The following is a 15,687-nucleotide window of genomic DNA, read 5'->3' on the forward strand; positions in this document are numbered from 1 at the left end:
AAACACATCGGTGAGTATTTACAAGTAGATACTAGGGTATTAAAACAAATAAAAGCATCAATACCTTTCAAATGGATACATCCAACGAAATTGAACAGGACCGTCAATTCTTGCTTCGTATGGTAGGTGTACGGGGAGATGCTCCATGCTATCAAAGAATGCAGGGATGAATATTGTCTCCAATTTACATAAAATCACTGGGATCTCTTTCTCTAGTAATTCCATATCACTCACTGTGATAGTTTTGGACGTCAAACGATGGAAATAATTGCTCAGTTCTGTCAATGGCTCCCAAATCTTCTTTGGCAACAACTCACGAAACCCAATCGGAATGAGACGTTGCATAAAAACATGGCAATCGTGGCTTTTCATTCCGAACATCTTGTGCTTCGTCGTATTGACACACCGGCGCAAATTAGACATATATCCGTCAGGCATTGTTAACTTTTCAACCCAATGTAATAATTATTTTTGTCCCGCTTTGTCTATGGTTTATGCCACAGGAGGATAGCAATTTCGGGCCGCCTCAAATTCAAGCTCCTTCCGATCACAAAAAATTGTCATGTCTGCCCGTGCTTTAGCATTGTCTTTTGTTTTACCCTTCACATCAATTACAATATTGAATATATTTTCAAACACATTCTTCTCAATGTGCATAACATCTAGATTATGTCAAATCAACAAGTCTTTCCAATATGGCAAGTCCCAGAATATGCTTCTTTTACGCCACCCACATAATTTGCATAGCCTTTTATTAGTCTCATTAGCATTCATCTCTGTTACTTTTAAAAAGCCATATCGATCGAGTTCCCGAACTTGATCATCCCCAGATTTATTACATGGTGGAGGTCGTGAATCAATTATCCCCTTTTTAAATTTCTTCTTGTCAGATAGATATGGATGACTGGCCGGTATAAATCTACGATGTGTATCAAACCACGATTGCTTACAGCCACTAGGGAGATGAAAAGACACGGTTTGATTCTGACATATAGGGCATGCTGTCTTTCCTGATGTACTCCAACCAGACAACATCAAATAAGCGGGGAGATCACCTACAATCCACAATAAGACTGCTCTCATAATAAAATTCTCCTTATGGGAAGCATCAAATGTTTCAACCCTAACGCTCCACAAAATTTTCAACTCTTCTATCAAAGGTTGCAAGTATACATCAATTTTTTGTTTTGGATTTGCACCGCCCGGTACAATAAGCGATAAAAATAGATACTCGTCCTTTAAACATATATTAGGCGGAAGATTGTATGGTGTCACAACTACTGGCCAACAAGAGTATTGTTTTCCATATTGTCCAAATGGCTGAAATCCATCAGTGCAAAGACCCAATCTCACATTTCTAACCTCCGATGCAAATGATGGATATCTTGCATCCAAATGTTTCCATGCCTTTGAGTCACACAGATGACACATATCACCCTCATTGGTATGTCGATGGTCCGCATGCCATCGCATGAATGAAGCTGTCTGAGAGGACACATATAAGTGTTTTAACCTTGGTGTGAGCGGAAAGTAGAGCATATATCGAACAGGTACCTTTTTCCATATTTTTCCTTGTATCGAGCTTTATTGCAAAACCTGCAACTGTTTAGTTCGGCGTCTTCTCTCCAATACAACATACAGCCCAACTGACAACAGTCTATCTTTTCTACTGGAAGACCCAAACCCTCAATCAATTTCTTGGTTTCATAAAAGTTCTTGACGAAACAATTATCCTTTGGCATGATGTCATGCATCAACTGACACTGCACATCAAACCATTTCTCAGGTAGATTAAAATCCGCCTTAATAGTAAGCATTCTAGCCACTGTTGATAGTAAAGTTGCTTTGGTACAACCTTCCCACAATTGCTTATCTGCTGTGCTCAAGAGATCATATAGTTTCTTATCTTCAGGGTTAGGAACCTCCTCCTCCCTACGCACCTCAAACTCTGGTCCTATAGCATCCATCACCATTCGTGTGTAATCACCTATTCTAGGATCAATATGTGCTTCAATTTCTCGGACCTCCGATGCATGGGAGGTACCACTCCCATCATGTGTTTCACCATGACATGTCCATCGCTCGTACAATCTTACGAAACCCTTAGTGTATAGGTGATGCTTAATCTCCTCCACCGAAAGAAATGGGGCATTGGCACAACACTTACATGGACACTTTATCTTCCCGTTAATCTTATATACCTTTGGGCTAGTAACACAGCAATTGAGAAAATCATTTACCCCGGCCATAAAATCCCTATTCAGAATGCCATTACGCATTCTGTTGTACATCCAAGATCTTCCGGTACTACTCAAGGTAACAATATTCTAACATAAGACCTGCATAAATTAATTATATATATCAAAAAATTAATTGCTTTATTTTACATGTTTTTTATCTTCTGAGTTACATATCACTTCATTGAGAAACAATACATAAAGCTTTTTTTCAAAACAATAATTTCTTGTATATACTTTCTTTCATATATCTATGAAATTTTCCAAAAAGTAATGATAGCATACTCTCTGTTCTTAATGGTTATTAATCAATCACAAGATGGATTTTATTAGAGCAAATCATACCTGTGCAACTATTAGGCGTCCAACAGTTTCCTTTCTGGATTCTTGAAGTTCATCGGAAATCACAAGTTAATCCAATATATAATAGATCTGCCATTACATTGGATACCGGAAAATATTAAATACATAAAAAATGGAAATCATAAAAATTTGGTAAAAGTCTCCTTGCATTCATAAAGGAGGCACTCACAACCCAACACATACAAAGTTCAAATTATATGAAAACAAGCAAATGAACATTGAGTTGCCAAGAAAGAAAAAGAACACGTGAAAAGAGACACATGTAAGACTAGTAATAATGAGCAAATGTTATACTAATTGACATATTCTTTCCTAGACCAATTCATTGATACAATAATGAGAACATTGATATGATAAATAGAAAACTAGTATGTGTTCTTAAACGAAAATTGTTGATTGGAAACAGGGCTACCTGCATTGCATTTACTTCGCTTCCTTCCGATCCTATTCTCAAGGCGGTCCTCTTTGTAACAGTTTGCTCCTCTTTTGGATTGTTTATTATCTCCTTTATGACAACTTTATCTTCTCTTTCTTTAGCTGCCTCAACCTCTAATGGCAATGCAGCAGTCCGATCAGCAATTCTATCTATACCCTTTCTATATTCTCCATCCTTTATAACCTACAGCAAACACTCAAGTATAGATCACCATCCAATTATTACTCTGTAAGAAGAATTGAAACGTAAAAATTATCCTATAGAAAAACGAGACGGAATCAAGTGCGAAAGGGAATGAATGAATGAATGAATGAAAATGCATAAAAATGATTGATGATGATGCACACAATGATTGCCCATTATGAGTAGAAATTTTGTTAGCTTAGTTTAACAAACCAAAGTCAATAGAATGAAAATTTAAAATTCAACTACATAGTTTCCAAGCAGCAAGAATATGTTAGAAACTGTCTGTCTTTTTATTGTACAACTCCCAACCGAGAGTACAGAGAAACACCAAATTCAGCAATATCAATTACATAGATTAATTTTGAATTTCACAAAAATCAATAGATCAAACCCTAAAAGAGCATCAGACTAGCATTCAGCAGCACACCAGCGCTTCAATTTCTACACCTGCAGCAAAGGTATATGTATTATCCCCTTGACTCCTCAATCATTTCTCAACCTTCCACTATCCATTAAACTAATGCAAGTAGTTTTTTAGATGGGATTTTTTGTGAGCTTCCCCACAAACACTCAATATTATAATGAAAGCATTGAAAGATGGAGGTCTACACACAAAACACCCATTGAACATTAATCTTAAGTGAAAAGTAAATTGTACAATACCTAACAAAGAGAGCTACCAATTTGTGCCGTTTGGTAGGTCAGCTCTACCACCTAACAGCATCAACCATCAGAACCACATCATACAATCCATTAGAACCACATCATACAATCCATTATTAAAGAGAAAAAGTAGCAGAGAGGCCAATTGACAAGGAGAAGAAAGGATGAAGAAGACCACGTCCAGTGAATAGTATTTTGAGCGATGAAAAACTTACCAAGCAAACTCCAATGGGTAGAAATGTGAAACACTTTCTGCACATCTCCTCTGCTGGAATAATTTCGCCACAACAAACACGTCGGTAAGCAAAACTTGTGTTGGCGCTAGTGAAGGAGGAGGAGAAGAGGAAAAATTGGAAGCGGGGAAGGATCGGAGGACGAAAAGAGGAAGAAATGGAGGCCGCGCTGGGTAGGGTAAAAGAAAATTACTATTTCTAATAAATTAATTTTAATTGACAATATTATATTATTATAATTTTATGAAAAAAATATAATATTAATATGAATAAAAATAAAAATTGATATATATAGAAAAATAACACTATGCATTATATTTTATAAATTAATTTTTTTATATGTTTAAATAATAAAATTATTAAGTTAAATAAATTTATTATTATTTTTTTAAAATAATAGTTGGCTAGGGATTTAATTCCCTACTAATATATATATATATTTTACAATAATCATCATTAAATTAGTAAAGGATTTTAAGGTGCTAATTAGCTAACCAACTTCATTTCAATATCTAACATGATGAAAGTTTGCCAGAGATTATTCCCTCGCAACAATTCATTGCAAACCGTCACTATTGGCAAGGGATGTGAGATCCCATGCTAATATCCGTAGCTAAATTACTTTATTTTTGTAGTGAGAATACATTGTGTTGGGTGATAAAGAAAGGCTTGATGAGATTACCTAGCGCCCTTATCATTTTCAAAACGTAAGACTCGATAATTGCAAGTTCAATATGCATAATCACTCAAGTTCTAGGTCATCTAATTGAGCACTACAAATCACACAACAAACAATTTTCAAAAGCTTGAATATATGCAAGTTATTTTCTAATGTAACTTTTAGAACATAGGCTCAAATCTCACATGGTTCAAATGTCGACTTGACTCAACATATCACCAATAAAATGTCACTAGTCATGCTAGACAAACCTATCACACAAATCACATTTGATTCACTTTAGACTAATTGCAAAAACATGCAAAAGTGCAGCAAATTAGGCATAAAAAGTAGCACGAAATGAGAATTTTGCCCAAAAATTTGCATAACTCTCCCCACACCTAAAGTATGTATTGTCCTCAATATAAAGTGAAGTAAGATAAGAGATGAACTTCCCTGAAGTCCATAGGGGATTGCAAACATGTGTTCTTTGCTTGCCTTGCCAATGCCTTGTGAGTTGGTGGTGCATTAATCACCTTTAGAGGGCTTGGAAATTCTCACGAATCCTGCAAAAACAAACTCACCAAACACAATGAAGTATCCCAAAAAGGAGCAAAGAATGTCAAGTTTGTAATTCTACCATGCCAATCCTACCAAACCAAAAAAAGAAATTCTCCAAAAAAAGGAAGTGCTTGGATTCCTACCTAACCTTGACAAAACAAATCAAATCAACTTCCTATATCCACAACCAGTGAGTATCAAGGAGCCTTCTTGGATTCCAATTAAACTACGATAAAACAAATAATCAGCAAGTAAGCAATTTGTGTGGCACAAAGTCATTGAGATTCATTCTTAGGTCTCAACAAAGTTGGTTCAATTTTATTCCCATCTACTAAGCCAATGCAGAGTATTCCAAAATGGAACAAATCAAACAACTAGCAAACCATTGAATCACCTCTCACAAAATGCACTTATAACTGATATTAAATTACTATTCCAAAATGTCAATACCCCAAATCCAGTGCAACATATCCCAAAATTGAACTACTGTCGAACAAATCAGAACTAACATGCCATTGTCACTATCACTGCAAAGAAAACTCGACATCAAATTCAAGGCAAGTTCATAGAGTTCACAAATTGGCAATTCCAAAAAAGCGATCCCACATCACAACATATTATCCCAAAAATTGAAAATAGAAAGTGTTAGAAAGAGTGGGACAAAGAGATACTAGCGATACTACGCAGCGGCGATCTCAAGCTGTTGTGGCTGCAATTGGCGTCGAGGAGTGGCACTTGGGAAGCGGCTGGTGGTCCAGTTCGCCTCTGGGCTGGTCGCGCAGTGGGCGGTGGTTCACGGTGGTCAGGTCGATCGGGAAAGAGGGAGACGTTGGCTGGACTCGAGCGCGCACGGCGGCAGTCAGGTGGAATCTGCGGCGGCCTGGAGTCGCAGGGGGGAGCTGGGCGTCGGACTGGCTGGCTGCTGGAGAAAATTGCAAAAAATATCCCACATGTATACCCAATTATCACTTTTGTCATGTATTTATCTCGCTGGCAAAATATATCCCACATGCTTGCAAAAAGGGTTTTTTAAATAAATGTCCTAAGTCAAGAGTTTTTTTCAAAAAGTAGACCTTAAAGTAGTTCTCAAAACTACTTAATTTTGACAAATTGAGGAGCTTTCAGAACTCTTTGGTTGTAGATTTAAGGAGTTATGAGAACTCATTTTTTGTAACAAATCATTTAATAATTTATATAAACATTCTAAGGAGTTTTGAGAACTCCTTAAATTTACAACGAAAGAGTTCTGAGAACTTCTTCTATATATATATATATTAATTTTTTTTTCTTATTTTTTAATAATTCCTTCGTCTGCCTCTAAGGTCATATTTACTTTTTGCGTTATTGTAGTTAACATTAAAAATATCCTTATATTTGTATAATTTTTCTGTACAATTGTCTTTTTATTAGTATTAGAAGACATTAATTAAAGTATTTTTACAATTTTTTCTTAATTTGTACTACGTTTTGATATAATAATTAATATTCAAATATACACGAAAAAGTAAATAGGACCCTTAGAGCATGATGAAATTAGTATAATTTTTCTTTTGTGCATTATCTTCTTCCTAATGTAATATAAGATACATTTCTTTTCTTTTCTTATTTTTATTTTTTAATCTAAAACATAATTTTATATTTGTTGATATTTTATTGATAGATTTATAAAATATTAAAAATATTTCATACACATTTATAACAATTTTGATTTTTTAAAAAATTTTTGGATAATATTGATAGTTTTAATGTAGATTTTATAAATTTTTTGGTTTTAAATTTTTTTGTGTGTTCTTTAATGAATATAATATTAATAATTATTTGATTTTTATTTCTCTTTTTTAATAAGTTTTATAAAAGTAAATTATAATAAAAAATTTTACAAAATTATATTTTATCTCATATTATTTTTAACCATAAAAAATATAAATATAAATATATCATACATATAAAGAATTTTAAACTAATTAGAAAAAATTCAAAAGTTTAAGAACATAAAATAAAAATATAATAGTAATAATATTGCAGATCATATATCTTTTACATATATATACTAATATGATATGTGTAGATATAATTATAGCTCTTTCATATTTTTTCTATTACTAGAAAGTAGAAATAATGTAAGATAAAAATTTTACTAATAATTTTTATTATGACTTAAATAAAAATTACTCCATTCGTCTCTTTAATAAATTTATATTTATTTTTTATGTCATTGTGCGTAATATTGAAAATATTTTTATATTTGTATAATGTATTATACAAATTTATATTTGTTTTATAAAATAAATATTTTATTTTATTTTTTATCTTGATTTGTACTACTTTTGAATATAATAATTAATATATAAATATAAACATACAAAAAAAAAATGTCAACTTATTAAGTGGATGAAAATAGTATTAAAAATAAAAACTATATATATAAACCAAATAATTACATTTTTTCAATATTTTATAAAACTAACAATAAAATATGCAACAAATATAATTATATTTTAGATTAAGAAAAAAAGAAAAAAAAAATTATCTTAAATTACACCGGTAAAAAGATGGGGAACAAAAGAAAATTTTTATTAAAAAGTACGAAAAAATAAATAAATTAATATGTATATGGTGTGTTCAGTTATGAGATTACACTCCAAATCTACTATTTATTCAATTTTTTTTCTCTAAAACTAGCAAATAAACACATTTTTTTATATTATACTACAAATTAAATTTACATTTAAGATATCATATCAATATATATTTATATCACATCATACAATTATTCCAATTCAAATTTTTTACTATTCAAATCTCAACTCAGAATTCAAAATCTCAAACGAACACACCCGTAGTTAAAAAAAAATTCTCAAAACTCCTTCGTTGTAGATTTAAAGAGTTCTGAGAACTCCTTAAAATATTGTTAGAAAATATTAAATAATGTACTACAAAAAGGAGTTCTCAGAACTCCTTAGATAGAACTCCTTAGATCTACAATCAAGAAGTTCTGGGAACTCTTCAATTTGTCAAAATTAAGTAGTTTTCAGAACTACTTTAAGGCTACTTCTTTAAAAAAAGTCTTGACTTAGGACATTTATTTAAAAAATCCTTGCAAAAGTCGCTATTTCTATCCTTTGGCCGTGCGTCGCCACGCGTGATTACACGTAAGGGCGCGCACACTCGGGCAAAGGACATAAGTAGCGACTTTTGTAAACATGTACGATATATTTTGCCAGCGAGATAAATACAGGACAAAAGTGATAGTAGGGTATAAGGGTGGGATATTTTTTGCAATTATCTCTTGGCTGCTGTGCAGCGGCGCGGTCGAGAGATGGCAGGCTGAGGCAGATCGGAGAACGGATTCGGCCTGGCGGCGGCTCGTCTGGAGTTGGACTTGGCGGAGCAGCAGCGTGGGTGGACGGTTGCACGGAGGAGAAGAAGAAGAAGGAGTAAGAGAGGATGTGCTGGTTGGCGTCTGTTGCGGCTGGGCACAGGGCCGAAAAGAGAAGGAGGAGAGGCGGTCTGGTTCGTCTGGGCAGAGGAAGAATGGAAGAGGAAGAAGAGGGAAAGGAAGGAGAAGAGGGAAAGGAAGGAGAAGGAGGAAGAATCGATGAGTTGGGAAAGAAGAAGAAGGGGGGAGGAACGTCGCGACGGGGAGGAGAAGAAAAGAGAAAGAGAGAGGGAGAGAGATAAGGTTTTAAATTTATTTTTGGGATTTAGGGTTAAAATTAGATAGGGGAAGGGGGGAGGCAGGCAATGTGAAGGTTGGGTAAAATAAAAACAGAATGAGATGTGCTAATTAGTCATGACCATGACTAAAAGCCACCTATTGGCCTGATATATTTTTTTTTTTTGGGTTAAGAAAATCGATTGCGCCTTTGCCAAGAGTCAGTAATTATTTTCCAAAAGACCTGCACCAAACCAAACAAAACCATCAAAAGTATTATTAACATTAAAACAATAAAATAAAAAAAAACAAACGTTTAAAATTAAATAAAGTAATTAAATTGTTTGGGTTATCTCCCAGAAAACGCTTTTCTTTATATTCTTTGAGCTAGACTTCGGCCAAAGGTGCCGACTTTATTTTGAACATAAAAATCGGCCAAAGGTGCCGACTTTCTAGGATCAAGTGATGGTCCCTCGCGGTATAATTTGAAGCGATGTCCATTGGCCACATACTTTCTCTTCGCCTTAAAATTTTGATTCTCCTTATGACACTTTTGTGTAGACAGCAATGGTGATCCATTGGGAATCCATCTCCAATTTTTGAATTTTTTTTTCTCTTACTCATTGTCATCTCTTCAGTTGGTCTTCTCTCTAACTTCTTTGTCAACACAACTTTTCATTTATTATCATAACCAAATTCATATCTTTCCTGCACCACATAATTAATAACATTAATTACATATAGCGATTCAGATTCAACAGGACATTTGATGGGATTAAAAATATTGAAATGATATTCTTCTTCATTAAACTCCAAGTTGAGTGTGCCTTTTTTAACATCTATCCTTGCTCCTTCAGTGCACATAAAAAGGTCCTGCTAACAAAAGAGGCGGTGGATTAAAGCAGTGTGCATCATGCATATCCAGAATATAAAAATCAATAGGAAATATTAAGTCATTCACTTGAACTAGTACATCTTCTATCATACCATCAGGATAAGCATTGGTTCGATCAGCAATTTGAATAATAATTCCTGTTTCTTTTAGAGGCCCTAGATTTAAAGAGTCGTAAATTCATCGGGGCATGACATTAATAGCAGCTCCTAGATCTAGCATAGCCTTAGTTATCTCAGTTTTTTCAATCTTACAAGGGATATAAAATATACCTGAATCACCTGTTTTAGGTGGTACATTTCTTTTGAAAACAGCAGAAACGTTCTCACCCTCTATAATGTACTCATCCCCTTGTAATTTTCTCTTGTTGGTGCACAGTTCTTTCAAAAATTTTGCATACTTGGGGATTTGGTTGATAGCGTCCAGGAGTGGGATATTAAATTCCACCTTCTTGAATATCTTCATCATCTCTTTTCGTTTATTTGCTTTTTGTGGTTTTTTCAACCTGTCAGGGAAATGAGCCGATTTATTTTAAGTAGGAAGAAAGCAAATTAGGATGTACCTTTTTGTGGATCTCAACTTCCTTTCCAATCTCATTTTCAATTTTCCATTCGCTGTGCTCCTTTGAGATAGGAGTTGGACCATTCACTTGCTTCCCACTACGGAGTGTTATAGCATTCGTATTCTTTGGATTAAGTCGGGAAGAAAATTCAATCATCGTGTCACTGAGAATAGTGATGAAACTAACATTTACTAGATTTGGCTCAGGTTGAGCGGGCCACTTTCCTCTTTCACGTAGCTGTCTTATCTCCTTTGACACTTGATTGACTTGACCTTGTAATTTGTCAATGGTCGATCTCATCTCTTGTTGGATTTTTTTTTCTCTAGTTGAAGCTGCAAGTTAGTGGTAGCCATAGACTTCACCAAGTCTTCCAAAGACGGACTGGAGTTTCTTGTGGGTGCTTGGAGCGGTTGTTTCTCATAGAAACAAAGTTGTTGCATCTTCTGCATAGCTCCAAATGGTTGAGGAGCATTACTCTGCTGTGCGTTTCTATACCGTAGGTTCGGATGATCTCACCAGCCTGGATTGTAGGTTTTGGAATATGGGTTGTACACTGGAGGTCCATTCACACCATAGTTTACAGCATTTACATCCATTGCATAACTTTCTTGGAGGGTCGGGCATGCATCCATAGAATGGACTGCATGTGTGCATATTCCACACACCTTGACCTGGACACTCGAGTTAGATTTTTCCACGACCATCTTGTGAACAAAGCTAGTCAACTCAGAAAGTTGTTGCTGCATCAATTGGATAGAATGGTCGTTATTGTTTCTGCTCGTCTGTCCAACATCCCTCGAGCTAAATTGCTGCGTGTTCTCAGCCATCCAAGCAATAGGATCCTAGGCTTGTGCTTGTGTCTTATTCACTAGAGCTCCACCACTAACAGTGTCGATGATGTTCCTGTCCATCAGTCACAAACCATCATAGAAATATTAAATTATAAATTGTTGAGGAATTTGATATTGTGGACATTTAATGATAAGCTTATTAAATCTCTCCCAATATTCATAGAGCGTTTTACCTGATTGTTGCTTGATGCCACATATGTCATTCCTCAGAATAGCAGCTTTGGAAGCCAGAAAGTACGTTTTCAAAAATTTCTTCTTTATGTCATTCCATGTGTCGATGCTTCCAGGTTGAAGATAGTAAAGCCAATCCTTTGCAGCATCTTTGAGTGAGAATGGGAAGGCTCTAAGTTTGATCTGTTCATCAGTAACACTTGGTGGTTTCATGCTCGAGCACACTACGTTGAACTATTCCAAGTGTTTGTGAGGTTCTTCGCTTGCAAGTCCATAAAAAGAAGGGAGTAAATGAATTGAGTTAGATTTGATTTAAAAAACAATAGTGTTATTAAAAGTTGGAAAGTTAATGCATAAGAGCTGCTGCATCAAGTTGGGAGCAGCCAACTCCCTTAGAGTGTGGGTATCCTTAGCCATGACAAGTTCTTGGTCACTTTCAGAGTCGCCAGAGTTAGAGATTCTAAGGTAGTTTAAAGAATTGTCCAGCTCTGCAACTTTAGTAGCTTTTCGTTGTTTGCCTTCCTTTTGCAGCTTTCGCTCAACCTTCTCGATCTCAAGATTAAATATCAGTTCAACTATATGAGAAGAACATGACATAAACATGAGGATACATGAAAATAAAATAAATAAATAACATAAAAGAGTAAAACAAAGCGCCAATCCCCGGCATTGGCGCCAAAAATTGACCGGTCGCACGGTCAATCGAATATTTCACCTACTCCGTAATCACAATCTAATGTAATAAAGGGGAAGGGATCATCTCCACAGAGATTGTGTGATTCACTCTTTCGTGTTCTAATGTTGTAAATAAATGAGGAAATTTTCTTTTATTAGCTAATGAAGATAAAATAACAAAGCAATGAATTTAACGGAGAACTAGCTATTAAGGGGATGCCTGACTCAAGGGATGATGCAGTTATAGTACTTGTGTTTTATCATCAACTCAATAAATTTAATTGTTATTAGACTATAAACAAATTGGTTATAGTTATCAACAAGCTCTGACAATAAATTTTTCGTTACAGTTTAGGTAATTAAGGTAAGACTGTTAGCTATCTCTAACTAAACTAATAAACCTAGGTATGCCCATAGGAAATATTGCCTAATCTCATTCTAATCTAGAAAAACCCAATTCAAACAAGTACTACCTAAGATGAGCAATTAGATTTGATTGTCTAACCCCCGAGAAGGAACTATTCAACCCGGTTGTCACCCATTCAAGTGCGAATATAATTACGGATATCCTACCTAAATTGACTTTAGATTGTCAGACCAATTTAGATATCGGTACCGAAATATCCAATCAATCTAATAATCACAAAAATTATTCTTAGGATTAGAAAAATATTGATAATCAGGAAGAACTTGAAAGTCTATAATCTCTAAAATACCAGAACCAAAACATTATCATCCCTTAAACCAGAAAAATATCTACTCCATAATCAAATAGCAAAGAAAAAAGAAGAAATATAAAGTCATAGTCTAAAGGAAATCTTCTCTGTCGATTTGCTCATGCGTGATCTATGAATCTGACAGTCTCTTACTTTTGTACGTATCTGCTTCTGGCCATTCTCCTCTCCTTTGAATGTGACTCCACCCCTACTTTTATTTAATTTTTTCCCTAATTATTTTGTAGCTGGACTTTGGGGCCTTTAATTAAATTCTCATGTCAATAGAGAGTGACAACCATAAGTCGCATGCGTTAAATATTTATATTATTTGCGATATTTGGTTGATTTTGATTAGATTCTACCTAATTTGGGCATATATTATTTATTTATAATTTGCAGGAGAACAATAATAAAATTGATATAATTAGTGCGAAAAGAGAACAAAAAGGTCCAAGGCCCAATTGTTACAAAATTAGGGCAAATATAAAGGAAAGAAAGAAGGGAGAGGCGCCACTTTATGCCACTTGCCGAGGAGAGCACCGTGCAGAAGAGTCCCAAAGAGAAATCGTGCAAGGGCAAGAAGGAGAAAGATTCTGCCAAGAAGATTTCGAGTTCTACCCCTACCAACATCATTCTAAGGCGATGTTTCTCTTTGCTTCCTTTTTCTTTGTTCTTCCTCTTATGATTAGCGAGTAGTTTACTTTTCTAGTCTAGGAGTGGAAAACAACTTGGTATGGATTTGGGATATTAGACTTGTTTTGACTTATGAGATTTCTTTTGTTCCTAAGTATTTATGTGGTTTCTGATTTCTTTGAGTTATAATCTTTTATTTGGTTGGGTATTGTGGCCAGGTATTTCAATTGGATTAAGGATTAATTGCTAAACTAAATTAGGTCCGTAATTGCGTTTTAATTTGGTTCAAATAGCAGCTAGTGGCAGACACCATTAGGAAATCACGGAATCAATTTTAAAAAATTTCGCATAGTTAATTGTTAAATTTAATTAGGCTCTTCTAGTTCGCAAGGCGGTTAGGTCGCGTGTCAGTAATTATAACTAATTTATTCAGAAACCAATAAAATTAAATATTTATCGATGATCAAATCCACTACCCAAGTTGTCAATTTTATTCCTAGACTGAAAACTTGTTTTTATTGAATTTATCATTTAGTCGTAGAGTTTTTAGTTTGTTATTTTATTTTTATTTCCTACTTCCAAAATCCCTCCTTTTATTATATTTATAAATCAAACAATAAAAAATAAAACCTTTTTAATTCTCTGAGGAGACGACCCTACTTCATCTATACTACATTATTTTTATTGCAGAAGTAGGTTTATTTTATTTAAATTTTGCAGCGTGTGACAAACGCCTGTCAAATTTTGGGGCCGTTGCTGGGGAATTCTAATTGGTTCAATTTATATATTTTTATTTTATATTATTTCTAAAAAAACTGATTTTTTCTGGTTTATGTCGAGATCTGATCGCACAGGAATCTTGAGTTCCGATCCCGAGATTGAGAAGACTGCGCGTCGATTGAGAAGAGAAACTAAGGAGCGTTGCCAAAAAGATTTAGCTTCAGAATCATCTAGCGGTTTTAGTTCTGATGAGATCGAGCTAAAGTTGGATCAAAGGACACTAAGGGAGCTGGCAGCTCCTAACTTGACTCAGCAGCATCTCTGCATAGCATACCCGACGGTAGACGGTAACAGTACTTTTGAATTAAAATCAGAACTAATACATTTGTTGCCTTCTTTTCATGGGTTGCCAGGAGAAGAGCCGCATAAGCATCTTCAAGAATTTGATGTCGTTTGCACAAGTATGAAGCCACAAGGAGTAACAGAAGATCAAATCAAGCTTCGTGCTTTTCCCTTCTCACTGAAAGATGCTCCAAAAGATTGACTATTCAATCAACCTGTTGGAAACGTCAACACATGAATTGACATGAAGAGGAAGTTTCTTGAGAAGTACTTTCCTGCATCACGAGCTGCGAACATAAGGAAAGAAATATGTGGGATCAAACAACGAACAGAGGAGTCTTTATTTGAGTATTAGGACCGATTTAATCTTTTAATTATGCAATGTTCTCAACATCAAATCCCTGAACAGTAATTAAATATTTCTATGAAGGTTTTACTTTCATCGATAGGAGGATCATAGATGCAGAAAGTGGAGGAGCTTTGATGAACAAGACCCTTAGAGATGCGTTGGATCTACTGAATGACATGGCTATGAACTCGCAGCAGTTCGGCCTAAGAGACGTAGTGACAGTGAAAGTGGCAAGTGAGGAAGTACTCTACAACAACAATTAAGCGAACTAACTTCAATTGTTCGACAGATGGCTATAGGGAATGCACAAGTTAAGGCATGTGGAATATGCACTAGCACGGAACACCCTTTTGATGCCTGTCCCATGATGACTCATGGAGTGGATGTCAATGCTGCGGGATTCACCCCAGAGCATACAACCCCTTCTCAAACACCTATAATCCAGGATAGAGGGATCACCCCAATTTGAAGTATAGGAATCAACAAGCTAACTTTGGAGATTATTCGAGAGGATTCCCAACACCTAAGCACGCTCCACAACCTGCTCAAATGGTTCCAAGTAATTCCTTAGAGGATATTATGAAAACTATGGTGTCTAGCATGTTGCAAATTCAACAGGAAACTCGGAATAGCATAAGGAACTTGGAAGAACAAGTGAGCCAAATAGCGAATGAGATGTGCGAGATGAAGTCAAGAAAAAAAGGCAGATTGCCTTCACAACCCGACGCCTATCCGAGGAATCTGAGCTCGATTGTTATAAAAAATGGCAAAGATTTAGAAGTAC

The 15,687-nt window shown here is 35.1% G+C and overlaps 1 long non-coding RNA gene and 1 other non-coding gene across 2 annotated transcripts; one reads left to right on the plus strand and one right to left on the minus strand.

Annotated features, from left to right (window-relative positions):
• Positions 1–3,488: 3,488 nt before the first annotated feature.
• LOC127251045 (uncharacterized) lies at positions 3,489–4,233 on the minus strand. The gene is made up of 3 exons (XR_007838829.1): positions 4,101–4,233; positions 3,886–3,936; positions 3,489–3,669 (listed from the first exon to the last, which is right to left on the minus strand). It is a non-coding gene; the product is annotated as an uncharacterized LOC127251045 (long non-coding RNA).
• A 7,170-nt stretch (positions 4,234–11,403) lies between these two features.
• Positions 11,404–11,510, plus strand: LOC127251173 (small nucleolar RNA R71). Its single transcript, XR_007838846.1, has one exon. It is a non-coding gene; the product is annotated as a small nucleolar RNA R71 (small nucleolar RNA).
• The last annotated feature ends 4,177 nt before the right edge of the window (positions 11,511–15,687 follow it).

This window comes from Andrographis paniculata, unplaced genomic scaffold, assembly GCF_009805555.1.
Source record: "Andrographis paniculata isolate CXL003 unplaced genomic scaffold, ASM980555v1 Contig38END, whole genome shotgun sequence".
NCBI lineage: Eukaryota > Viridiplantae > Streptophyta > Magnoliopsida > Lamiales > Acanthaceae > Andrographis > Andrographis paniculata.